At 41.4% G+C, this 26,689-nt stretch overlaps 1 pseudogene; it reads left to right on the forward strand.

Moving 5' to 3' along the window:
* Nucleotides 1-107: 107 nt before the first annotated feature.
* On the forward strand, nucleotides 108-2,605 carry LOC103644516 (phosphatidylinositol/phosphatidylcholine transfer protein SFH8-like; annotated as a pseudogene).
* Nucleotides 2,606-26,689: the final 24,084 nt, after the last annotated feature.

Consider the following 26,689-nt stretch of genomic DNA (forward strand, 5'->3'; position numbering starts at 1 on the left):
CCCTCCATTTCTTCCTCTGCTCAGATCTGCGCGCGTCCGTGGCATGGGAGGGCTCGCGCTCCTGCCCGCCCGCGCTGCTAAATGCGCTTTGTTTTTCCTTTTTGTTAATGGCTACTGCAGCGGACCTGATCGTTCCTAGCGTTTCTTTTCTCTCCACCACGCAGACGACAGTGGTGGCGGTTCAAGGTTCGATGCGAGAGCGCGACGTCCCAGGATCGACGACGGCGAAGATGTCGGGTAGGAGGAGAAGCGAGTCTTGTTCTTTGCTTTGGAAAGAAAAACAACCATCTTTTTCTTATTGGGATGCTTAGCGCGGCGCCGTGCTAATCTCTGCCTGCCTATAGTGAGCCACGCGGAGGACGTCGAGATATCGCTGTGCGACGACAACTCGGAGGACGAGCAGAGGCGGCGCAAGATCGGCTCGCTGCGGCGGAAGGCCATCCACACGCTCAAGAAGCGAGGGAGGCGCTGCGTCGACTTCCGCTTCCTGCCGGCGGCCGTCTCCATCGAGGATGTCAGCGACGTCGAGGTGGAGCGCGCCGTCGCCTCCTTCTGAGACCACCTCGCCGCGCACGGCCTCCTCCCCGACAAGCACGATGACTACCACATGATGCTCAGGTCACATTAAAGCCCACCCCTCTGTTTCCTTGCCTGCGCTGCATTTGGACGCGGTTCGTTGAATGCCACTATGCCAGTGCTTGAAACTTGCGGTTTGGTTCAGGTTCCTCGAGGCCAGGAAGTTCAAAGCCGATAAGGCGATGCTGATGTGGTCGAAGATGCTGAAATGGAGGAAGGAGTTTGGAACTGACACCATCCTCGAGGTGGTCACTGCCAGCCAATTCTGGACCGCAAGCAATACTTGGGAGATACTAATCTCTGTTTGGTATATACTAATAATCTTCTATTGCTCCATGTGTTCAGGATTTTGTTTTCGAGGAGCTGGATGATGTGATACGCTACTACCCTCAGGGCTACCATGCTGTGGACCGCGAAGGCCGGCCCGTGTACATTGAGAGGCTAGGGAAGGTGGATCCCAACAAACTCATGCAGATCACCTCTATGGATCGCTACATCAAGTACCATGTCCAGGAGTTTGAGAGAGCCTTCAGGGAGAGGTTCCCTGCCTGCACATTGGCTGCCAAGAGGCACATTGACTCCACCACTACCATCTTGGACGTCCAGGGTGTGGTATGTGAACGGTTCAGTTTGTGCTGTGCTTAAAGAATACAGATTTGTTTGTAGTTTATTCAGTTTGATTTTATTGATTTCTTCGGGGGTTTAAGAATTTCTCCAAGACTGCAAGAGAACTTGTGCACCGGATGCAGAAGATTGATAGCGACTATTATCCTGAGGTAATTATTCTTTTCAATGGGTAATATGTTATGGTATTTTCCATGTTGACCCAGTTAAGTAATATGTGATGAATGCAGACACTCCACCAAATGTTTGTTGTGAACGCTGGCAGTGGATTTAAGTGGATCTGGAACAGCGTGAAGGGCTTCCTTGACCCAAAAACTTCATCCAAGATTCATGTAAGGCCCATAGATCGTATACCATCCTTTAGTGGACACTTGTTTGGTAGCACAATCATTAGTTTTTGTTTCTTCCGTGTAGGTGCTTGGTTCGAACTACTAGAGCAGGCTTCTTGAAGTAATAGATTCGAGGTACTCGTAGTTGTGTTCACCTGAACTTGTTCCCTTTAGCTGTTTCCTAGCTTTAGCCTACCAACATTTAATATTGCTTGTTTTTTCTCAGTGAGCTACCATAATTCCTTGGCGGTTCATGCACATGTAGTGACAAGGGTGGTTGTCTAGGATCGAACAAAGGGTCGTGGAATGATCCTTATATATTGAAGGTGCCATTTAACGTTTTGTGTTTACGTAGAAATAGTTCATCTGGATGTTGTCCATGTTTCTCTACGTGCTGATAGATAATATCATTTGTCGCTGATCCACAATTTGGAAGCTAGATGCGCTAGGGAAATCAAACCTGTTTCTGAGGGGGAAGAAAGAAACAACTCCTCCTTTCAGTTGGAACAGATGAAAGTAACATTGTAAAACTATATAAACTTTATTAGTTATATTGTAGGAAACTGATTGTCTTTTTGGATTCTTGTTCTAAACTACTACTATATTTGCCTCTTTCAGTGGCAGGGCTTGTTAAGTGATACATCAAATGCTGAATCAGGATCTGATGTTGATGATTCTGGTGCATCATTTGTTCATAAAGTTTTTGACTGTGGTTGCTTGACTCCAGTTCATGAGGAAGCAAGCTTATCCATTTCCCTTTGTAAATACAGTGGGATCTTGTTTTCTAGCTCTACTTGTGTCCACATGGCACCTTGTAGTATATTGATTTGTTGTATTTATTTCTACTGAAGGTAAAGGGCACAGATCGTGTGACATACTTAAGCTATGATGATCAAAGCCACCCAGATATGGCTCCTGAATCTTACCATAGAGTGCGACGAGCTACTGGAATGGAGCACCACAAACCAATGGCTGGTTTCAGCCAATATTCTGCCAATAGAAGGCCTGGTATATTCTTTTCCTACCATTTTGGTCAAATGAGTCTGAACCTACAGTTGCTTGTTAACATTTCATAAAGAGTCAGGGCATTGAAGATCGTGTGTGATGTCACAGTTACCATACATTCCTTGTTCTATGTCAGCATTTGTCCCCCCTAACCAAAACGTAAATTATCAAAAGACATTGAATTAGAAAAATGAATTTGTTCTTCTGACATCTTTCATTTACATTGGAATTGTGTCATAAAATCGTTATTGATAGAGGATGTATAATTTTGTTAGGTGCTACACCGTGGCTTATCTTGAAGACAGGAAGTTTTCTTCACCGACACCATTGGGGGGCTTTGCGTTTATTGCTGCTTGGGCCAGCCTCCTCTTCTGATTAATTTGTGCTTTTCCAAGAAAACACAAATAATAATAAACCTCTCTATCTGGTGTTTTATCAGATTGTGAAAAATATACTTGTAAAGTGTATACAGTGGACAGTATGCGCCTCTGGTTAATAATTCAATCTGTGATTCCTGTGTTTCTATGATATGCTTGCTGCTCATGATATGTTTTCAATTGGACATGCCAGTGAAATTGCACCTCCTGTTTTATTAATTTAGTCCAAGTTCATAGATGTGTGTTGTTCAAATCTTGGGTTTGCTTCAGTTTTGGCATTTCAGTTTAAGCAACAAGTAGCAATTTCAATTTGCTTCCTATTTCAGTTTGGCTTAGTTTCTGTTATTGGGAGTCTAGGATTTTTTTGGGTGGATGATATGGACAGGTAGAAAGTAGCACATGATGATGTGAACTCTATTTATTAATTTGTGAAATCTATTTATTAATTTGTGTACTGTTACATGAACCATTTTTATTAATTTGTGTAATGTTATGTGAACTCAAATTATTATCTAATGATGATAGTGGCTCCGAAGATGGGAGTGCATCTAGTGATGGGGGTACCATGTTCCTAATTGTGGAGAAGGGGTCCTCCACCAAATGATGAGCAAGAGCCTACACGGGACTGTGTTCTTCCAACCAATCAACACCAAGATTTATGCCAAAGTTTTTGAGTGGAAGAACTCGGGCATCAAAGCTAAATGAGTGGCCCTGGATGCACCACTGAAACCTTGGAAGATAAGCACTGTAGTAGTGGAGTCCATGAGAGTACCATCAGTTATTGAGTACCTGAGCAATTCACAAGTAGCTTATGGATGTTAGACTTGAGCAACCAAAGTGTCATGGATAAAAGTAGCCACACTGCCTGAATCTCATAATGTCAGGATCACTTATTTACCAACAAAGCCTCTAAATCTCATAGTTTTGTGCCGCTTAACTGAAGTAGACTAGGGTCAAATGGACTTTGTTCCTGAACAACTAGAATAACTTGGGCAGTCATAGATTCGAGATCACTAAAAACCCTCCTTGAGCCCACCAAGAAATCAAGTCACAAAGTAGACATCATCATAAACAGAGCTATAACACAGAATTCGGTGATCCAACTGCTCAATGTATTCCATGATAGAACTAGCCTGCTTTATATTGTCCATCTACTTCATACGAATGTGATATTGATCTATACCAAAACAGGCACAAACTGCATCGTAGAGAAGAGGCCAAGAGCCAAACCTGCCCCCTGAGTTCAACTGATGGCAACCAGGTAGCTACAGCCCCTTCAAAGTTCAGCGCAGCAAAATCTTGGCTTCAGAGTATCGCTGATGGCATACACTTCAAAGTAGATCTCGCAGTGGCCATTCCACAAGCGAGGATCGTCACCACTGAAATTGGGGAAATGCAATTTGAGCATCAGAAAATGTGATGAATGAGAATACAGTCTGAAATGGAAATCTATGCGTAGAGGATTTGGTGTTAAATACCATCTCTAATACAGCTAGAAATAGAGATATTTCTAGAAACATCAATTCTAGAAAACGAATTCCAACCACGGTCAAAAAAATGGCTCACGTATAAAAATAGATTTTAAAAAACATAGTTTTTTGAACTAGAGTTGGATAAATACAAATTTTATATCACATTTGTAGGGTTGAAGAGATCTACTAAATTGAAGTTGGTGGTTTTATCATTTGAATTTGTTTCTTATTTTTAATGGATTTTGCATTATCATAGTGATTGTTGTCGTTCCGTTTCTATGTTTCATACAATTTTTTTACTCCCGTCGCAACGCACGGGCACTCACCTAGTTAAAAATTATAAGAGATAGGCTTTTCATTAAGAGCTCGTTTTTACACAACTCTTCATGTAAATTATCTCTTAATTTTATTTGTGATTCTAGAGCTCGGAAATATATCATGCAGTTTCTTTGTTTTTTTGTATTTGCAAAACCAATCCAGAGTCTCAGGGTTGTACATGCCCTAAGACGAGATCCAATGCATCGGATCTATATATACAACCACCTCACTATCGATCGTTGTGTATCTACCAACATCAGCCTTTATCTACCGCTTCGAGTGCACAACTTTACTGTTATCCTACAATGATATCAGTGTCACGTCAATTTTTCTTTTATAGATTTTTGTTACAAATAAAATGTGGTCTTTCATTGCAAGAAAAAAATAATTGGACATTTAAAAAGCAAATAAAAACTATTTGGCTCATAAAGAAAATAAAACATTACATTACGTAAAAAATTACATAATACATAAGTCCAATTAAAATAAAAATTGTACAATGCATTAAAATAAAACTAACATTATTTGAATAAAATAAAAAAAATACATAAACCATAAGAATAGAACCTAATTGTCGTGGTGCAAATCCCAAATATGCTCCAATCATTTTGGAGTTGATCATGCAACAGACTTGCATGCATTGCATGCAATGTTGCCTCTCTCTGAAGAATAGCTGCAAAGCCTATTGGTGCTTCAGGTGCACGGTCAGGGTTGCAACGCATGACTCGGCCATCTCATAGTCATCCACATTGTATCATCTTCCATGTGCATCCTTAATGATCATATTGTGCAAAATGATACGTGCACACATGATAACAATGTGTAGTTTTTGGGAGAAAGAATGACCTAAGGTTGCAACAATATGAAAATCAAGCCTTCAGCATCCCAAATGCCCTCTCCACATCCTTATGTGCCCCTCCTTGCATGCAACAAGCATCCGTAGCTTTGGAGTATGTGGAAGCGGAATGGTCTTCACGAACACCAGCCACCGAAGGTATATGCCATCTGTGAGGCCATATATCTGGTTGTAACCATGGCCATTTTACGTGAATTTCATGTTTGGTGCTTTCCTTTTAAGCACGACAGTGAACAATGGTGACTGGTTGAGCACGTTCACAAATTTGTTCGATCCTACCACCCTAAAAACATGCGAGATCCACAAGTCATACGAGGCAACAACCTCGAGCATGAAATTCGGGGATCCCATGTCCCCTCTTGTGTACTGTCCTCTCCATCCAATGGAACATTTCCTCCACTTCTAATGCTTGTAACCTATACTCTCTATTGATAGTTGCTAGAGGGAGGTAAATAGGAGAAGCCTGAAATTTAATCACTTAAAACAAATTTGATTCTAAATTAGTCGATTAGAGCAAGAGGTAAGATAATCAGAGTAGGGAGATAAGTTCTTGCAACTTGTTGTTTTAATGAATGCAGATTAAACTTAGGAGTAACACAAGTGTTTTGAATGAAGGTCAAAGCAAAAGAACTTTAGAGAGAAAGAGGGAAAACAAATCGCAAACAAGCAAACATAAAGGACATGACGATTTGTTTACCAGAGTTTGGTTGCCAAACAAACCTTACATCTTCATTGAGGCATCCCAAGGGACTAGGTCCCTTTTCAATAATTTTAAGTGATTCCGAAGATCAAACTTGAGTCCTCTTGTTTTTCTCGATCAAGAGACCGAAGTCTCCATAAGGTACTTCACACGTCGATGCCTCTTGCTAGCTTTATAATGGATGGTAGTCAAATCTCCAAGCTCAAGAGCACAAGATCACAACACACATTTCTCTTTTGCAATATCATAAATCACACTAGAATTGCTATCTCTTGCTCAATTCTCTCTATTGTAGCACTTGGGAGGCTTTTATCACTTTGGGAGTGTTGCTCTAGCTTGTAGGAGTTATTGTGCAGTTCTTGTGTATTAAATGGACTAGTTGGGGTGTATTTATAGGCCCAACCACCCAAATAGTCATTGGGGACAATCTCCAATTAATGTGCTTTATACAGGTGCACCGGACCACCTATAATATAGATCTGGTACACATCGGACCTCTACCACAATTGCTAGATTAGTGATTGTTCTGATGGAGAGTTGTCTTGTCAGGTGGCATCGAACCTTGCCATGCCAGCTCGACATCAGCTAGCTGTTGGATCCTGAAGTCGGTCGTTGAACTCTCACTGGTACGGTGCGCCATGGTATTTGGCTCTTAAAAAGCATCTATGTGTAAGTGGTCTAATGCACCACTGGATTGGTCCGATGCACCATCCTACACAAGCATAGAATAAAACCTCTCTGTGTAACCGGTCCGGTGACCCACCAGACTGGTCCAGCGCACAACTAACTCGGTTTGGTGTGTCGTAGAGCAGTACACTTAAGTCTTTTTTACTTTTCTTCTTTGTATCCATTTGACCGTCTTCTTGAGAATTCCTATGACTTAGACAAACATATCTTGAGTCCATGCAACTAGTCTAAGTCATAGTTCTTCATCTTTTTGAATTCTCCATCTCAGATTCCAATTCCAGCTCAAACTTAGCTCCAAAGCACCATTTTTAGAGTCCAATCTTTTCAACCTCTCTAAGGTGCTTAAATATGTTTCTAAGGGCATTTAGAACTTATCCAAACATATGAACTACTCATAGTTTATCTTATCCAAATTGTGCTCTTTCTAACCTTGTTTTGAGCTATTGTTCATATTAAATTCTTCCATTTTATTTTTATGAACATGCATTCATTCACTTAGCAAACTAGTTAGTCCATAATGTTGTGATGGTCAGCAAGCACCAATATATATATATATATATATAATTGGCTTAAATCTCATTTCCCTTTCACCTGTCATACTAGGAAATCCCCTTTCCTCCCCCTTAGCTAATAGACACCTAATGTCATCAATAGTGGGACGATGCATGTACTCTGGCCCAAAACATTCAATACCACTTCTATAGAACGGTTTGATACATTATATGGTGAAGCTTGTCCCCCATTTTGATGTAATCATTGATGGAGTCAGCAATGCTACCGTACACAAGCATATGTAGGGCAACTCTGCACTTCTGGTGGGAGAGAATTCATGGTTGACTGCATCGGTTCAAAGAGTGAAGTAGAAGGAGTGCTCATCTAGCCTCTCCAAGATGTGAAGGAAGAGGCTCCTCCGCATGCAGTATCTTCGATGAAAGTAGAGCGGTGGGTAGACGCATGGGTCGTTGCAGTAGTCTTGCATCAACTGTTTGTGGGCGGCTTCACGATTCTAGTCGATGTACCTCTGACGTTACCTCAGTTGCCTACTCGACATGGAAGACTCGACAACAACCTCTGTCACCTACTGCAGCAACTCGAACAACTCTTCTTTGGTCATGTTGATGTCGGAGTCGAACGAAGACATCAGGACAACAGATGATTCAAAGGAAACTACTGTAGGAGGAGAATGAGGAGGTGATATAAAAATTTGAAGTGAGGGTTGTGTGAATGAGCTCAAGAACCTATTCTCTGTTTATAGAGTAGATTCAAATTTACTTTAGTTTTTTTAATTCCAAAATGGAACAAACCAGAAAGCGCCATGTGGCAACCGCCTGAGCCTACTGACCATAGTAGTAGCACGACACACTTGTTGGAGTGTCTCTCTATAGTGGTTCTTATGGTGGCCTTATTATGGGATTGGCATGCGATGCTAAATAATGTGTGAACCACCAAGCTATAGCTAACCACGATAAGGATGTTGGTTGTCGGCAAGCAACGAACCTTAGGAAAATATCTTGTATTATTTCATGTTATATATGTACATACTTGGGATTGGGTACAATACTTGCTCAACTAACATTGTGTAGATTCAACTTAGCAATATTAATTGTTGTTTGATATCTCTTGCTAGTTGGTAACTTCTTCGTCCAATATATAAAAGATCAAATCTCTTGGAATGGTTAAGCGGGCTTGCATTGTGAATTTGTAGGAGAATTCTTATAAGCTATCTACCTCTTTTAGTCATCTAGGTCCTAATAAACATCCATACCATCTTCTTGGTTCAACAATAGTGTATGGCAAAGATAACACAACCTACAAATGTGCATTATTTTATCAGATCATACAATGATTATGCTAATTTAGATGTGCCTATGCAAGCTTGTTCAGTTTTGTTAGGCCACCAATGAAAATATGATATTGATGTTATACACTATAGTAGACAAAATAAATACATGTTTATGCATAAGGGGAAGTAAGTTGCTTTGCTTCCATTAACTCCCACTGAAATTTAACAATATGAAAGGAACTTGTTGAGAAAAAAGAATAAACATGTTTTAGATTCTAGAGTAACATAAAATGAATAATCAACTAGCATTAAATTGAAGTGATGTGTTTTACTTGCTACTAAATTTCCCCTACTGAAATTGATGTTCACGTTGGACCATGTTATGCTTTAACTTGCAAAAGGGTCATATGTTCAATTCATCGTACTCTTATTTCTATGCCTATAATTAATACTAACGGTTTGCGGAAGCATGAGGATATACCGCCAACTATAAGACTATTATGATTGATACATTTGCAAGGAATTGAGTGCCAAGCCGATGATCTTGTTTTGGAGCTATAGTTGATGCCATCCATTAGCAAAGCAGATGTACTTAAGTCATGAATGACTTTAATTCAAGAAGGGGATGATAAGAACATCTCTCCTTCAAATACAAGCCAAGAATACAAAGAGGACTAGTATCAATGTTTAACTCATCTACTCGGAGGCCTAGTCCAACTCAAGTTAGAGTCCATCTTGGATTCCAAGAGCAGACTGTCATACCCGGTTTTAGAAGGCAAACCGAATGCGAACCATGTACGTGCCAAGATCAGCAATTCACGTACATAACAGTTACATAACCGGACATCATCACATAATGCTTAAATAATAACATAAAAGAGGTAATATTTTGATTACATCATGATGCCCGAGACATCCACAGAGTCATTAACATAAATCAAAGTGCGAAAACGAAACATAGCTAAACACGCCCTTCACAGGCAGGCGACTTGGGGTTTCTGGCTAACCCACGCCTAGAACTCCTCAGTCTTGGAACTCCTAGAAATCCTCCACCATGACTTCATCTTCTCCTAAGCAGTGGTTGCAGTGTGGACAACCTGGGGGGTTTTGGTGTTGTAAAGCAACGGTGAGTACACATCAACATACTCAACAATTGTCCCGTTTGGCTATGGTGTACTAGCCTTATGTGGGGTTAAGATCAAGCAGTTGCTTTTAGTTGGTCAGGTAATTATTACTAGTAGAGAGCCAGGTTTTAGCATTAAACCCAGGTTATTAGCCCAAAAGTACTCCTTCCAAATAGAAAGAATACCAGAAACCATAATCATAATCATCAAAACCATAATTATCCTCATCATCATCTGTAATCATAGCATCTCTAATCAATGGAGCTCCCAAGGCCGCTCATAACTGTGAGCACGACTGATATATCAGTTTCATAACACTCTACAGAGGTTGCACACTTTACCCATGAGTCGTGATTCCTTTTTGCCTCGGGCCGATCAAACCCTTAAACACTATCAAGGTGAGTAGGCAAGGTTTCACTGTGTAGCCTTTACAAAGATTCCCTGAGGCTGTATCCACCCGTTAGGTTTCCTAAATGTACTGCACTCCTCCCCAAGGGGAAAACCACCCTCGGCAGAGCGAGCCGCATACACCAAGCCCCATTGATGGTACGACGGCAAAGCAAACAACACCTCAGTTCCTCTAATTATTTGGCTAAGGGCATCCCATACCACCCTCATGGCTGTACCGTTTTCCTGGGTGGTCATCCAACAAACCAGCCCTTATGGAGAGGCACTCAAGAAATCGCTTGAGCCCCCTTAAATGTCACAATACCATCATCATAATCAAAAGGTAAACTTCGCATCATAAATAATCTCATCATGTTCATTGATTAAAGTAAAGCGCTAGCATAGAGCTAAATCAAAAATGATCCAACCCAAATAGGTGAACAAGGACAGGGTAAACAAGAACTAGTAACTCCTTAGGTATAAATTGTGTAAATGTGGGAGATGAATTATAAAATGATTAGGACATAAATAGGTCAGAGGACACTTACCTTCACCAACCAGCTGCTGCTCAGAGTCTTCGCCTGCAACTCCTTCGGACTCTGCCAACGGACCATTATCTATACGAGTTCAAACATACATTCTACAATAAGATATTACAAGTAAACAGGCGTCGGGCTCATATCAACGACTATGCAAGAAAAGAAACTACAATGGTCGAGGCTACGACCAAAAGACATAGCAATTACGTTAAGCAGCTATGGATTAAAACACTTATCTAAACATAATCATATTAATTGATAATCGCGTAATGCATAAATAAAATTAGCACTAGATCCTAATTAGCTTGGTATTTGATTAATAGTTGTTACACTACTCACTTAAATTATCATAAGCGATCCTAGGTAAATTTAAAAGGATCTCCGCGCGACGAAGCGCGCGACACAACACATGATCTAAATGGAAATGAAAAGGATTTTCGTGCGACAAAGTGCGCGACACAACGCATTACTCGAACAGAATTAAAAGGATTGTCGTGCGGCTGAAAGTTCCCTATGCCCGGGAACAGGATCTGGATGTCACCTTTAGGGGGGGGTGAATAGGCGAGTAATAAGTATCACTTTTAAAACTTAAATTCTTACTCTACTCGAAGGCTGGATCGCAGTGGAATGAAGGATCCTTCGAGTAGGTTGCAGCAGAATAGAAGATCCTGTCTTAAAATGCCCTGCACTTCAAATATAACTTGTACCACAAATAAGTATTGAAGTGCAGATATAAAGAGTAAGTAAGATAGAGAATCAGCATAGAGCAAAGCACATAGACGCGGAGATTTATCCCGAGGTTCGGCCAAGCCTGAAATGCTTGCCTAGTCCTCGTTGGAGTTAGCCACACCTGGGCATTGAGTCTATTTCACCTCCTTCCTCTGTTTGCTCAGATATGTCAGTATGACAGATAGAGCCTTCCACTATGTTGAGATTGGTTACAACAACGCCGTGGCTGCTTACAGTCTTCTTTACAGCACTCCGGCAAAGTAACAATCCACTCAAGACTTTGCTCTAGCTCTTTGCAGCACTTCTCCACTCTCTAAAGGCTTATATCTTTGCCTTCACACAAACTAGAGAGATACACACGAGAGGGAGAGAGAGAATTGATCCAAATGATGTATACAATTGTTGGCTGCACTTGTGTCCTTGTTGGAGACGCCTAGGGGTCCCTTTTATAGACCCAAGGGGCCTAGGAGCCGTTGGAATTCATTTTAGAAGGCAATATTTGCTTTCTGTCGGGTGGCGCACCGGACAGTCCGGTGCACCACCGGACAGGTCCTGTAGCTTGTCCAATGCGCGATCTCCTTCCATATCGGGCTCAGTTGACCGTTGGAGCAACGGTCCTCTTGGTTCACCGGACACTGTCTAGGGCACATCGGACAGTCCGGTGCGCCAACTAACCGTTGGCTCAGGCCACGCGTCGCCCACTGATTTCGCTGTCGACCGTTGGCGCAGTGGACCGTTGGCTCACCGGACAGTCCGGTGTACCACCAGACAGTCCGGTGAATTATAGTCGCACGCCGCCAGACTTTTCCCGAGAGTGGCCTGTTCACCAGAGTTCAGACTGGCGCACCGGACACTGTCCGGTGCACCACCGGACAGTCCGGTGTGCCAGACTGAGCAGAGTTTTGGCTGTGTCGAGCCAAGACATTTTGCAATTCTTTTCTCGCTGTTTCTAGCACTTAGACAAAATATGTTAGTACTCAAAAACAATTCAGTAAGTCTAGAATCACACCTTGTTCTTGTTTTGCACTCCTTTAGCATTTGGCATGATTGAGATTGATGTTGGACTCATAAACCATCAAGTCAACTTGACTTGATCTAGATTTGTCATTTCTGAGCTCCAACATCCTGCAAAGGTCACATAGGATATCTCCAAACATAGGAACAACCCAAACTAAAGATCAAGGTGCACTTAGCTCTTTTGGACTGCTTCTAGTTCTGGTTTTGACATAGCTTCTCCTTCTAGTGACCTTGTTCACTTCTTGAGCTTGATCTTGAGCCTTATGACTTTCACCACATAATTGTAGATGTTACCTCATTGGTTGTAAGTCATGTCCTTATGTAGTGTTCCTTGATGCACCATAACTCTTAACAAGATCAACCTTGACTTTGCAAGTCTTCTTCTTCACCCCTGGCTTTGGGTTCCTGGTCTCCTTGACTTTCCCCCGTGCACTCGGTACCTCGAAGCTCTTCTTGCTTCCATCCTTGGCTTGATCGGTTGTCTCTGAGTTATGCACATCGAGTCTCACTTAAGCAATGTACATCTTTCTTGTGATGTCCATTATCTAGAGATAATTCAGTCTTTGGACCATCACACTTGTTCACTTGTGTTGAACCCTGTTCGCTTTGCATTCAGCACCTGTTCAACACTTAGCACACTTGTTAGTCCTTTAAATGGGTTGTCATCTAAACACCAAAACCCACAAGAGAGCTTTCAATCTCCCCCTTTTTGGTGATTGATGGCAACACAATTAAAGCTTATATAAGAATAAGATTTAAAGCACAGATTTTGAATTCTAAGTATATAGAATGCCCCCCTAAATATGTGCCCACATTAAAATCTTAATTTTGGCCTTATATGCCAAATTGCACATACTTAGGCTAATTCGAAGCATTACTACACCTTAGCACCTGTGGGATGCACTGTGTCAAACACAAATGCACAGAATCAGAGTTAAACACCAATTAAATGGATATACCACTGGAATATCAACCTACCACTATTCCCTTTAAGATGCCAATTTAAAGCAATTTTAAAGCACCATAACCACATGAATATCTATCACAGGATAATGCCAATTGATTCATATCAACGGAAGCACTAATTTTGCATCCTCACCATATAATACAACAAGAAGCATTAACACATCCTTCCTTAAGACCAAAGGAACTCAAGGAAACCTAAGCTTTAATGCACAAAATTCTCCCCCTTTGACATCAAACACCAAAACCATATTCAAGCAAGAACATAGGATGATGTCAAGGGTTAGCAGGGTATTTAGCAGGTAAAATACAACACACTAACATTACTCCCCCTTACACATTAAACATATGCAACACAAGCATTGGAGGAAAATTAAGATACAAATACGCAAAAGGTCAATACTTCCTTTTGTACCTTTACCATGTTGTGATGTAGTTTAATCTCTAGGGAGCTCCTTCATACTTGTGCCTGATCCTTTATCCTGACTGTTTCTTGTTGCTAAGACACCAGACTTAGAACAAGTTATAGTATTGTGGCACAAGATGAAGCTTCTATTCTAGTGATGACCAAAAGATATCAATTGAAGCACACTACCAAGGCTATCAATCGAAAAATCATTACTGTCATAGCTCCATGATGTTTAAAGATAAGCATCTTGGATCACCAACTATTATAGAGCACGAGCAATCTTTAAATATGCAATTACTCATAACTTTAGATACCAATTGCTCGACTTGTGGAGGTACCCAAGTCCTGATTACTCCACTTGCTCATCTTCCCTTTTCCACCTTGAGACTATATAGGATCACTCAAGAAATAGTTAGTCTCAAAAGACATAAGTTATGTGTGCTCCCCCTAAAGTTGTGCATCAAGTATTTGAATGACTTGCACTTTGCACATTCTAGCGTCCTCAGAACTAGAGGGGATCACAACATACCTTGGTCTAGGCATAATATCTCAATTGCATCACAAAAAGATACCAATTGAATAGATGACATAATACACTTTATGACTAATGGAAACAATGCATGCCTCAAGATATATAACATTTTAAAAGCAACCTAGGCACGCTTCACACATGATGATCATTGCAACACATATACCAATTGAAAAATGACAAGATCATGCATATAAAGCACAATGTTTAAGCATACCACGATTAAGAAGTATTTTCTTAGGTACACCAAAGGAAACAACATTTTAAGGCATAAGGCACCTAAGCCAAGATACTACCAATTGAAAGGCAAGAACATAGCTATGATCATAATCAACGAAATTTCAAGATTTTCAATGAAATTGCATAGTTCCATTCTCCATACCTTTGCCTTTTCCTGAATTGCCATGAGAGCACTCGTTGTCACCAATTTAGGGCTCCTTTTGCTCATGCACCTCATAGCTCAAGAAGGTGCATTAGAGGCATAACATGGATTTGGTATACACACAATACCAAAATAGGGTAATCATGTAAACATGGACTAAACAAAATGTCATGCTGGCACATAGGTTAATCATTAAAAACCATATAACATGACTTACAAAAAGATACAGGTTTATCCACGAACACAAAAAGAGTTAATCATGGTGAATATATCAAATGAAAAGCTACCCATTGAATGATTCAAAAGATATAACATATAGAACACACAATCATGATTAAGCAAGCATCATTATGATCTTTGAAATCATGAACCATTGATTGAAAGGTATTCAACACAGGCAATCTCAAAAGCATAACTACTCCAAGGATAGGTAGCACAACAATCCAACTTAAGAGCAATACTGATTGGCAATAATGTTCTTAAGATACACGGGTACCGTCCTTTGGAGAGCAAGTTGCAGATTCTCATCAAGGTCCTTTGCTTGATTCACCAATAATGATTAAAGACCTCTTCAACTTATTTAACTTGAGATGAACTTGGGATTAGTATTGCACAATAATTCAACCTTGGGTTAATAAATAGACAATAAAGATTAACAACTTAGGCATAGAGTTTGAATTAACCATCTTAAGCTCTCCCATGGTCTCCAGTCCATCTCGAGGCACCTGCATGGTCTAGTTGGCATAGTTTGGTACCCATCTCGGGATGGGTCCATAACGATCATCCAAAAGAGCCTTTGGTACCCAAATAGCAATTGTGCTAGTTCTAGGTGATCTCATTACTGATCTAGCACAAGTGTATGGTTTGGGTCTCCTAAGCGAATAAGATTGAGATAAATTTACTTGCTTAGGACCCTTACCCTTTTTACATACCTTGGATAGATGACCATGCTCACCACACATGTAGCAGAAGCGTCGCTTAACCTGACATGACGCTTGCTATTTGTCTTCTTTCTTAGTGGGGGTCATCCCGGAGAGTGCACGTGCTTGATTTTTCATGAGCGGACAAGGAGTGATCATATGGTCCTTGTCATTGCATCCGAAGCATCTCCTCATCCCTTCATCCTTGTCGTTGTATGGACATGACGCAATGAGGTGTCCTGACTTATTGCACTTAAAGCACCTCCTTTTTCCTTTTCTCTTTTTGTTCTTGGATGACATAGAGAGATGGTCAGTGCAAACAACATGACTGATTGAATCTTTACCTTTTTCCTTGTTCATGTTGATTTCTTCATTTTTTGCTTTAGGAACATCCTTCTTATGGAGCTTAACACTTGCTGCAGTTTCTCCCGTCTCAAGCTTCTTCACCACGCACCCGTGGATATCTTGAGAAGGTTGAGCAATGCGTCTTCTCCTTAGTTGCTTTGTTTTCTTGTTCCTTTCTTTATTGATGAGCACTTTTCCTTTGATCCTGTAGCTTGATGCTCGTTCAAAAGTTGGCTTTCTTTTGAGCAACATGGGTTAGCACATGGTGATATATTATCTAAATGTGCACGTGTGCAAGAATGAGGTTCACATGAATTTAGGTTCGCGATTACAACCTCATGAGCAACATCAAGCATGATATGTCTATCTAAGAGATTATCATGATAATAAGACAATGAATCATATTTTTCAGTAAGAGCAAGTTTATCATGACTTAGCAATTCTACTTGCCTCTCAAGCATGACATTTTCCATTTTAAGTTGAGCAACACAAGATAAATCATCATCATTATTTCTTTGCTTAATTAAAACTGAATCATACCGTTGAACCAAATCGTCATGAGAGCACTTTAGCTCCTCATGTTTTTTGGTCATCTTCTCCAGGCTGTCGTTGGTTTTGATGAGAGTCTCCTCTAGCCTGAGAAGCGTCTCGCCTTGTTCCTTCTCAACAGCTTAACCAAGAGCACTTTGTCTTCTTTGTTGAGATGGGTGTAGAAATGGCGAATCTCCTCTTCTTCCACATTGTCGGTTTCATTTTCCCTGTCATTATTATCAGTGGAAGCAAAACAGGAAAATGTATCTTGTGGTGATGTAGACTCATCCTCGCTATCATACGCATATTCCTCCTTATCATTGCCTTCATCTTCACTCTCATTGTTAGCAATAAGACATGTATAACTAGTGGGAGATGAACCTGTTGATGAGGTGGATCCACCGCTTGGTGTCCATCGTTCTTGTTATTCTCCCATGGACAAGTTAGTACTACCAGCAATAGAGGGAGCAGAAGTAGTGCATATGGACTTAAAAAATTTCAACTTAATTTTAGTCCATAGATCATGAGCATCAACAAATAAATCACTATCACTACTCATGATGGCAAAATAGGCACCTCTTGAAAGAGAGTCAACTAAGATGTTGCAAGCATGGTGATTGAGAGACAAACATCTTAGTTCAGCATTAGAAGGTTCTCTACTAAAATCAGAGGGAAAAAATACTTCTACTGAAGATATGTCCCAAATCAGGATCAATATGCATGAAAGCATTATAAATAGAGACAGACCATGATTTATAATTAGAACTATCGCCTAGAAGAACTTCTACAGTTACCTCTTGTGACGACATCGTCATCTCCGGACGGCTAAGCCCACACTGGAGAGGCCTAGCTCCGATACCAATTGAAAGTTCCCTATGCCCGGGAACATGATCTGGATGTTGCCTAGAGGGGGGTGAATAGGCGAGTAATAAGTATCACTTTTAAAACTTAAATTCTTACTCTACTCGAAGGCTGGATCGCAGTTGAATGAAGGATCCTTCGAGTAGGTTGCAGCGGAATAGAAGATCCTATCTTAAAATGCCCTGCACTTCAAATATAACTTGTACCACAAATAAGTATTGAAGTGTAGATATAACGAGTAAGTAAGACAGAGAATCAGCACACAACACAGAGCAGAGCACACAGACGCAGAGATTTATCCTGAGGTTCGGCCAAGCCTGAAATGCTTGCCTAGTCCTCGTTGGAGTTAGCCACACCTGGGCTTGGAGTCTATTTCACCTCCTTCCTCCGTTTGCTCAGATCTGTCAGTATGACAGATAGAGCCTTCCACTATGTTGAGATTGGTTACAACAACATCGTGGCTGCTTACAGTCTTCTTTACAGCACTCCGGCAGAGTAACAATCCGCTCAAGACTTTGCTCTAGCTCTTAGCAGCACTTCTCCACTCTCTAAAGGCTTATATCTTTGCCTTCACACAAACTAGAGAGATACACACAAGAGGGAGAGAGAGAATTGATCCAAATGATGTATACAATTGTTGGTTGCACTTGTGTCCTTGTTGGAGACGCCTAGGGGTCCCTTTTATAGACCCAAGGGGCCTAGGAGCCATTGGAATTCATTTTAGAAGGCAATATTTGCTTTCTGTCGGGTGGCTCACCGGACAGTCTGGTGCACCACCGGACAGGTCCTGTAGCTTGTCCGGTGCGCGATCTCCTTCCACATCGGGCTCAGCTGACCGTTGGAGCAACGGTCCTCTTGGTTCACCGGACACTGTCCGGTGCACACCGGACAGTCCAGTGCGCCAACTAACCGTTGGCTCAGGCCACGCGTCGCCCGATGATTTCGCTGCCGACTGTTGGCGCAGTCGATCGTTGGCTCACCGGACAGTCCGGTGTACCACCAGACAGTCCGATGAATTATAGCCACACGCCGCCAGACTTTTCCCGAGAGTGGCCTGTTCACCGGAGTTCAGACTGGCGCACCGGACACTGTCCGGTGCACCGCCGGACACTGTCCGGTGCACCGCCGGACACTGTCCGGTGCACCACCGGACAGTCCGGTGTGCTAGACTGAGCAGGGTTTTGGCTGTGCTGAGCCAAGACATTTTGCAATTCTTTTTTCGCTGTTTCTAGCACTTAGACAGAATATGTTAGTACTCAAAAACAATTCACTAAGTCTAGAATCACACCTTGTTCTTGTTTTGCACTCCTTTAGCATTTGGCATGATTGAGATTGATGTTAGACTCATAAACCATCAAGTCAACTTGACTTGATCTAGATTTGTCATTTCTGAGCTCCAACATCCTGCAAAGGTCACATAGAATATCTCCAAACATAGGAACAACCCAAACTAAAGATCAAGGTGCACTTAGCTCTTTTGGGCTACTTCTAGTTCTGGTTTTGACACAGCTTCTCCTTCTAGTGACCTTGTTCACTTCTTGAGCTTGATCTTGAGCCTTATGACTTTCACCACATAATTGTAGATGTTACCTCATTGGTTGTAAGTCATGTCCTTATGTAGTGTTCCTTGATGCACCATAACTCTTAACAAGATCAACCTTGACTTTGCAAGTCTTATTCTTCACCCCTAGCTTTGGGTTCCTTGTCTCCTTGACTTTCCCCGTGCACTTGGTACCTCGAAGCTCTTCTTGCTTCCATCCTTGGCTTGATCGGTTGTCTCTGAGTTATGCACATCGAGTCTCACTTAAGCAATGTCCATCTTTCTTGTGATGTCCATTATCTAGAGATAATTCAGTCTTTGGACCATCACACTTGTTCACTTGTGTTGAACCCTGTTCGCTTTGCATTCAGCACCTGTTCAACACTTAGCACACTTGTTAGTCCTTTAATTGGGTTGTCATCTAAACACCAAAACCCACAAGAGAGCTTTCAGCGGCGAAGCGTGCGACGCAACGTGTAATTTAAACGAATTGTCGCGCGACACCACACACGACATAAACTGAATTTAAAACGGATTGTCGCGCGACGAAGTGCGCGACATCACACGCGACCTAAACTGAATTTTAAATATTATGACGCGAGATAGGGTTGCGCGCGCTGAGGTCCACGCACCGGCGAGGGCCCGCGCCACCGTGGGGACGCGCGCCGGCGAGCGCGCGCCGCCTGGGCGGGCTACGCGCCGGGGGAGGGCCGCGCCGGGGCTGCACGCGCGCCATAGAGAGGGGATCGACCAGGGGTAGGAGAGAGAGGGAAGGGAGGAGAGGGGAACTCACCACGGGCTCGACAGACGGCAACAACTGCTCATTGGGATCCACCCTACGGCAAGGAGAGAGGTGGAAGAGGGAGAGGGAGGTTACTGCACGGGAAAGAGAGAACGAGGGGGAGGGGGGCGCGTAGAGGAGGGGCTGGGGCGCCTGGCCATGTGCCCAGGGCCGGGTTGGGCCACGTCGCGGGCTGGGCTGGGCCACAGGCCGTGCCGACTACCCTCTACTCGATCTCGCCTGCTTCTAATCGAGATTAATCCACGAATCGAAAACCAAAACTAGACAAACGCACGCCTAGGCACAACATGAGACAAAATAAATATGCCCCACCATGATGCAACAACAATATCAGCTTAGGTTTTGGTTACACGCGATACATACACCAGTCTATATATTGCTTTGAAAATAGGAGGAAGGAGCGGAATAGGAAGAAAATTTATATCCCCAAATTTAGGGCGTTACAAACCTACCCCATTAAAAGAATCTCACCCTCGAGATTCAATGTTGGCCAGCAAAAAGCTTAGGATACTTGGCCATCAGATCATCTTCACGCTCCCAAGTTGCTTCTTCCTTAGAGTGGTGACCCCATCTGACTTTGCACATCCTGATAGTGTTCCTCCGGGTGACCTTGTCTGCAGTCTCTAGAATCTGTGTTGGCTTCTCTATGTTGGTCAAGTCTTCTTGAACTTCTAGACCTTCCCCTGGCAGCTGCTCCTCTGGCACACACAAACACTTCTTCAACTGAGACACATGAAAGACATCATGCACCTCTGACAAATCTTCTGGCAAACTGAGCTGATAGGCCTGATTATTCTACCTCTGGAACTGACTTCCTCCCGCCTGGCTATTCTGACGGTACTGCTGTCACTGCTGAGGGTACTGCCTTGGGAACTGCTGCTGAGGCGGACGCTGGTTCTGCTGCTGATATCCCTGAGGGTGACTTTGCTTGAACTATTGAGGTGGATTACCTGAGAAATGGGGGCGATTGCTGCTCCTGGGCTGAGGTCCACCAATCTTGCGCTTTCAATCTTCCATCTCTTTGCGCTTCTTCTCTGTCATGATTGCTCTATCGATCAGGCACTGAAAGGCGGGGAAGGTATGATTCATAGGGATGAAAATGGTCGAAAACGGTCGGTAAACACTAAAACCATTACCGTTTTCATATTTTTGATCGGAAACAAAATCGAAAATGGTAACTCCGGAAACGGAAACGATATCGGTATTTCAGAAATATCGGAAACGAAAGTTTGGTGCGGAAAATACACCGGTAACGGTCGAAATCTAAAATATGATCGGTAAACATATCAAACTTCACAATACAACAAAGTTGACAAAAGATCACAAAGACCACAAGTTCATAATTCATGATATAACAAGTTCACAAGGATCACAAATTTATAATATAAAAAGTTTACAAAGATCACAGGTTCACAATATAACAAGTTCATAAAGATCACAAGTTCACAGACTCAAAGTTCACAATTCACAATATCCACTCGATCTAGCTGACATGACATGCTTACTTATGAAATATTTTTTCCTCACATAAAGAGTTTTTCATAACCTCACAGGAAAACCCTAAAACCTAGTGTGTGGAAAAGACAGACTGTCGGCTCTCTATCATTATATATTACTAATACATAACATGTACATAGAAAAGCGTGTGTTCGTTCGAGAGACCAAATCGTTAATCCCAACTGCCTTCCAACACCATCTATCCCAAAAAATCTTAAGATGTCAAAAAAAATACAAAATAAGTAATCCTTATCTAGAGACGTACAGGCGATGCAAAAAATCACATGCTAGAAAATTTCGAAAAATCTAAGACACAATTCCGAAAAATTCCGAGACACAATTCTGGAAAATTCCGAGACACAAATCCGGTAATTTCTGAAAAAACCAGTTACCAAAGGAAACGGTTGGTGAAACACCACGCCGATTCCGATACCGATTCCGATAAAAAATTCCGAAAACCGATTCTGTCTTCGAAAAATACCATTACTGGTGAATCTGATCGAAAAATTTCGAAATCGGTTTCCGGAATACCGAAAAATTTTGAAACCATTTTCATCCCTAATGATTCATCAGCTAATAGTGCTGGGGATCGACTAAGTCTCTCAGAAAACGATACTGCCCCTTGGCATATATATTGACATCTTCAGGAGCATAGCGGTACAACTGCAGAAACTTGTCTCTATACTCACTGACTGACATGGGCCCTTGCTTTAGTGCCAGAAACTCCACTTTCTTCACTGTCATCAGACCTACTGAAACATGGTACCGACGAAAATTATCTCTGAATTATTCCCACGTAATGGCTTCGGGGTCGACGTGGGTGGCGAGATAAGACTCCCACCAGGATTGAGCTACTCCCCTCAACGGATGGGAACCATACAAAACCTTCTCTCTATCATTACACTGAGCGGTGTGCAACTCTCGCTCCACGGTACGCAACCAATCCTCGGCATCCATGGGGTCAGTAGAGTGGGCAAACATAGGGGTATGACCTCTCATGAATTCCGCACGCTTATCACTGGGCATCTGAGGCATCTGCACTTGCAGTTTTGGTTGGGGTGGGGGATACTGTTGTTGCACCTGTTGCATGGCTGCCAGAGTGTGACCAATCGCTTGGACTGCCTGAGCCTGCATCAGAAACATATGCTCTATTGTCATTGGGGTGGTGGTGGCAATTGTTGCTGGGGTGCCTCATCCTGTGGTGCCTACTGTTCTTACTAGGCACGTCTTTCTCCTCTGCGCCTGTTGTCTGACATCTGCAGAAGGTAATCACACATTAGAACTGATCTTGCAAATCTTGCAGCATAAGAAAAGGGTATAAGGTTCTTCCACAACACTAAACAAATAAACATCTTCATTGACTCCCAACACATGCAAACATAGCTTCATAGATAAAGAGGAAAGTAGAGATAAAAAGGCTTTTCAACTAGATAACTAATTTCATTAATTAGTCTGCCTCACCCTCAAAGATGTCTGTTATGTGACCAGGAGGAAGAAACTATGAATCATCTGCTAGTTTACTGTGTATTCTCAAGGGAAGTCTGGTTTAATATCCTGAAAACGGTCGGTTTGCAGCACCTCTCTCCCAGTCTCAATTCTACTTCCTTTGATGTTTGGTGGGAGGAAGTAAGCATGACCCTTATTAGCCCCTCCAATAAGAAGTTGCGCAAGGGGCTGAACTCCCTTATCATATTAGGAGCTTGGGCCATTTGGATTCATCGCAATCAATGTGTCTTCAACGGAGAGCAGCCTAGGGCTAGCAAGGTCATAAACTGGGTCATGGATGAGTCTCATCTTTGGTGTAGGGCTGGGGCTCGCGGATTATCTGATATCCTGTTACCTCGACATACTAATTGAGGATTTGGTCTCTAGTATGCTTAGTGTTCTGGTGCTCCTGCTCATTTTCTTTTTTTGGGTGGTGTGTAGAGTTGTATGAGGTTCTTTAACACCTCATCCCATCTTTATTCTACTTAATATAATGATACGCAGCTCTCCTACGTATTCGAGAAAAAACTAATTTCATTAATATTAACAGCTAAACCAAAATGCAGGGGTACCCACACTCTGGCGACAGTCATTACAAAGATCCAAATCCATTATAGTTCATCATGACAAGCATAAAAACACATGATAAGCAAACTATCCTGACTAAGACTAAGACTAAACTTCTATTTTAAGCATTAATTACAAAATCTAACGCTATGGTTCTAAATTTATCTGAGTCCTGCAGTCGGGGTTGCCATAGACATGATGTCCACGCCGAGGCGAGCAGTAAGGGTGCTGAGTCCCGACGGCGGTGGGAGAGCCATCCGCTAGGTGACAGCGCTCCACGCGCTCAGCCCGCAACTAAGCGATCTCAGCACGAGCCCTACTCAACTCATCTAAAGCGTGGTCTAGCTTCGTGTTTAGCACGGTGGCTAGGTTGACTGTGCTGTTGTAACACTCCAAAATCACATTCTGCATAAATTAGGAAACTTATTTCGTGATTTAAATAAATATATTTTCAAATAATAGATTACCTGAAATATTATTATGTTAACTATTCTTTGTATTAAAGATATATTTAAAAAAAGAATTAAGTTAAACTATCTCTTAATATAGAGTTTACATAAGAAATTATATTCTTTTAAATAAATATGTGAAGATTATAGATTTATTTTATTATACTTCTATAATGTGGCTATGTGTTTGAATTATTTTCTTCAATAATTATTATTGTAAAACATCTTACATAAATTATTCATACTAATTTTCATTTGCTTAAATGGATAAATTAATTAATAAAAATGCTTTGTATAAATTATGTTGAGTTTTTGTTTGTTGCAATTTATGTTTGAAATATTAAAATTTAACTTAGCTCTAAATTAGACTTGAATTTAAAATTTAAAATAGAAAGCAGAAATTAGAAATATAAGCTAATATAATGGATTGATGTATGTTTGGTTGGTTTGTTTGTGCACGACCTCCTTTAGGTAATGTCGATACAAATTAGGATATCATAATAAGATATTTAAGAAAGTACTCCTTTCAGCTCGCGTATAACACCTAAAAATTTAATTTAAAAATTTAAATAAAAATATATTCTAAGATTTATTTAAATTTAAGGTCTAATATGATTAGTACAAATTAACAATAATATTATTAGAATAAAAGAGATAAGTTAGAGTTTCTAACAGATAGGATATGATTGTAACAGATAAGTACCAGATTATATCTATCATGTAACCACCCACCTAAGATAGGATTGTAACAGATAAGTACCATATTAGATCTGTCATGTAACAATTTGGTTTCGAGTTTGTTAGAGTTCCTAAAAGGTAGGATATGATTGTAACAGATAAGTACCAAATTAGATCTATCATGTAACAGTTTTAGGTTCGAGTTTGTTAAAGTTCCTAATATATAGGATATGATTGTAATAGATAAGTACCAGATTAGATCTATCATGTAACCACCCACCTTCCAGCCTATATAAATACATGCCACCATAACACCTCAAACTATCAATCAAAGACTCATCTCATCTATAGCCTCGCAGCAGCCACCACTCGTCGGTGGGCCTGCCAGCGCGGGTAGTATGCCGCAGCCCCGTTCCGGCGTGAATAGGATCGTGCGGGGGAGAAACGACCCTGGCCATCGATTCAGTAATGAGCGCTCACGATTGAATCTCAAATACCCCATCGTGATTGAAAATCGTAGTCGTTGATCTTAGTTCTGTTGGCCGAGATCAGATCGTGGGATCCTTTAATCTCGAGCGTTGATATTAGATCCGACGACAGTGATGGGATCGGTCGTGTACCGATTTGGCCAAGACCGTGGGCCGTCCAATCCAATTTGGCGGGGGAAATTCGGTCTGATATCATAAAATCTCTATCGTCGATCTCCGACCCAACGACCGAGACTTCGATCTAATCTGCATCGTAGACTATTGATCCAACGATCCACAAAAGCCCATACTCCTTCGCCCGTCTACTTTTGCAAATGAGACCCTGTGCTCTATATTAATCAACCCGCCGTCCACCTGTGCGGTAAGATGATTACCTAGCAGTCCCTGAGAATTGTAAATAAGTCCCTAGAGCTCGATTTAATTATAAAAATGACCGAAAACTAAATTAATCCCTATATTGCTCATTTTAACTCAAATTTAGTCCGTTCAAGTTGTGTTAGTCTCGTATTAAATTTTTCTACGCAATAACAACATTATTTACAACATATTACTTTTATATTGTTTATCCTATGATTATTGATTTATCTTGCTAATCAAAGTTAACTGTCCATGATTATAACCCGACTAAAAATACAACCTATAATCAAATTATATCTCGGATTAAAGTTTAATTAATTTCACATGATTTATATTAATTAACATATAATTTATTTTTTATTATTTAATCACCTAAATCTTTGAAAAATCATATCCTCTTAATCGTAACTCTAAATTTAGTGGTTCTCGAACCTACGACCTCATAACAACGTGTACAATATTCTTACGTGGTTTGTTCTCATGTTTGGTGTAATGTTATTTTTATGTACTCCTTGTTTATTTATATGTATTGCTACGAGTAGCAGCGAGGTTACGAGTCACCGAAGACCAACTTGGTGAATTACCTGGAAATTCGAGTTACAGGCAAGTTGTGCCCTTGATCACTCTTCTTTACCTAATAATGTTCCTATTAATCACTGCGACATGCTCAGGTTAATTTGATGAGACCTAATAGGTTTTCCTAGCATTGTTTATCCCACACCTTACAGATAAAAGAACTATTGGGTAGTTTTTGCTATTGCTCTACCTGGTTTTGGAAAATTAATGTTACATTATGATCATGTTCGAGTTATGCTGTTGTTTTAATTATTGTTCATGATAAGATCATTATGCTAATTGGAACATGGAGAACCACCCGGGAAAACAGTGCTACCACAAGGGTGGTATGGGACGCCCTTGGCTGACTAATTAGGAAAGCTAGTCAAGGACTACCTTACCCGAAAGGGGCAAGGGCGGTAGAGGAGCTGCATATAGGGAGGTTCTCGGGTCGATCATGTTGCCATGGCTTTTCGGACAAGGGAATCCTATATTGCCCTTCTCAGAAACTGTAGCAGATTTTTTGAAGCTAGTGGAACTTTGTAAAGGCCTCATAGTGGACCCCTAGCCATTCACCTCGGAAGTGTCTAAGGGCCTTGCAAACCCTAGCTAGACGAGATACACGACTTGTGGGTAAAGATGTGCAACCCCTGCAAAGTGTAAAACTGGTATATCAGTCATGCTCACGGTCATGAGCAGCTCGGACCCTCATATGAGTAATTTATGGAACTAAACTTAATCTGTCATATGCATTGCATCGCGAGTGTTGTTATTAATTTTGATCTCTTACTTATTCGGGTTGGTATCT

This window comes from Zea mays, chromosome 1, assembly GCF_902167145.1.
Source record: "Zea mays cultivar B73 chromosome 1, Zm-B73-REFERENCE-NAM-5.0, whole genome shotgun sequence".
NCBI classification, from domain to species: Eukaryota; Viridiplantae; Streptophyta; class Magnoliopsida; order Poales; family Poaceae; genus Zea; species Zea mays.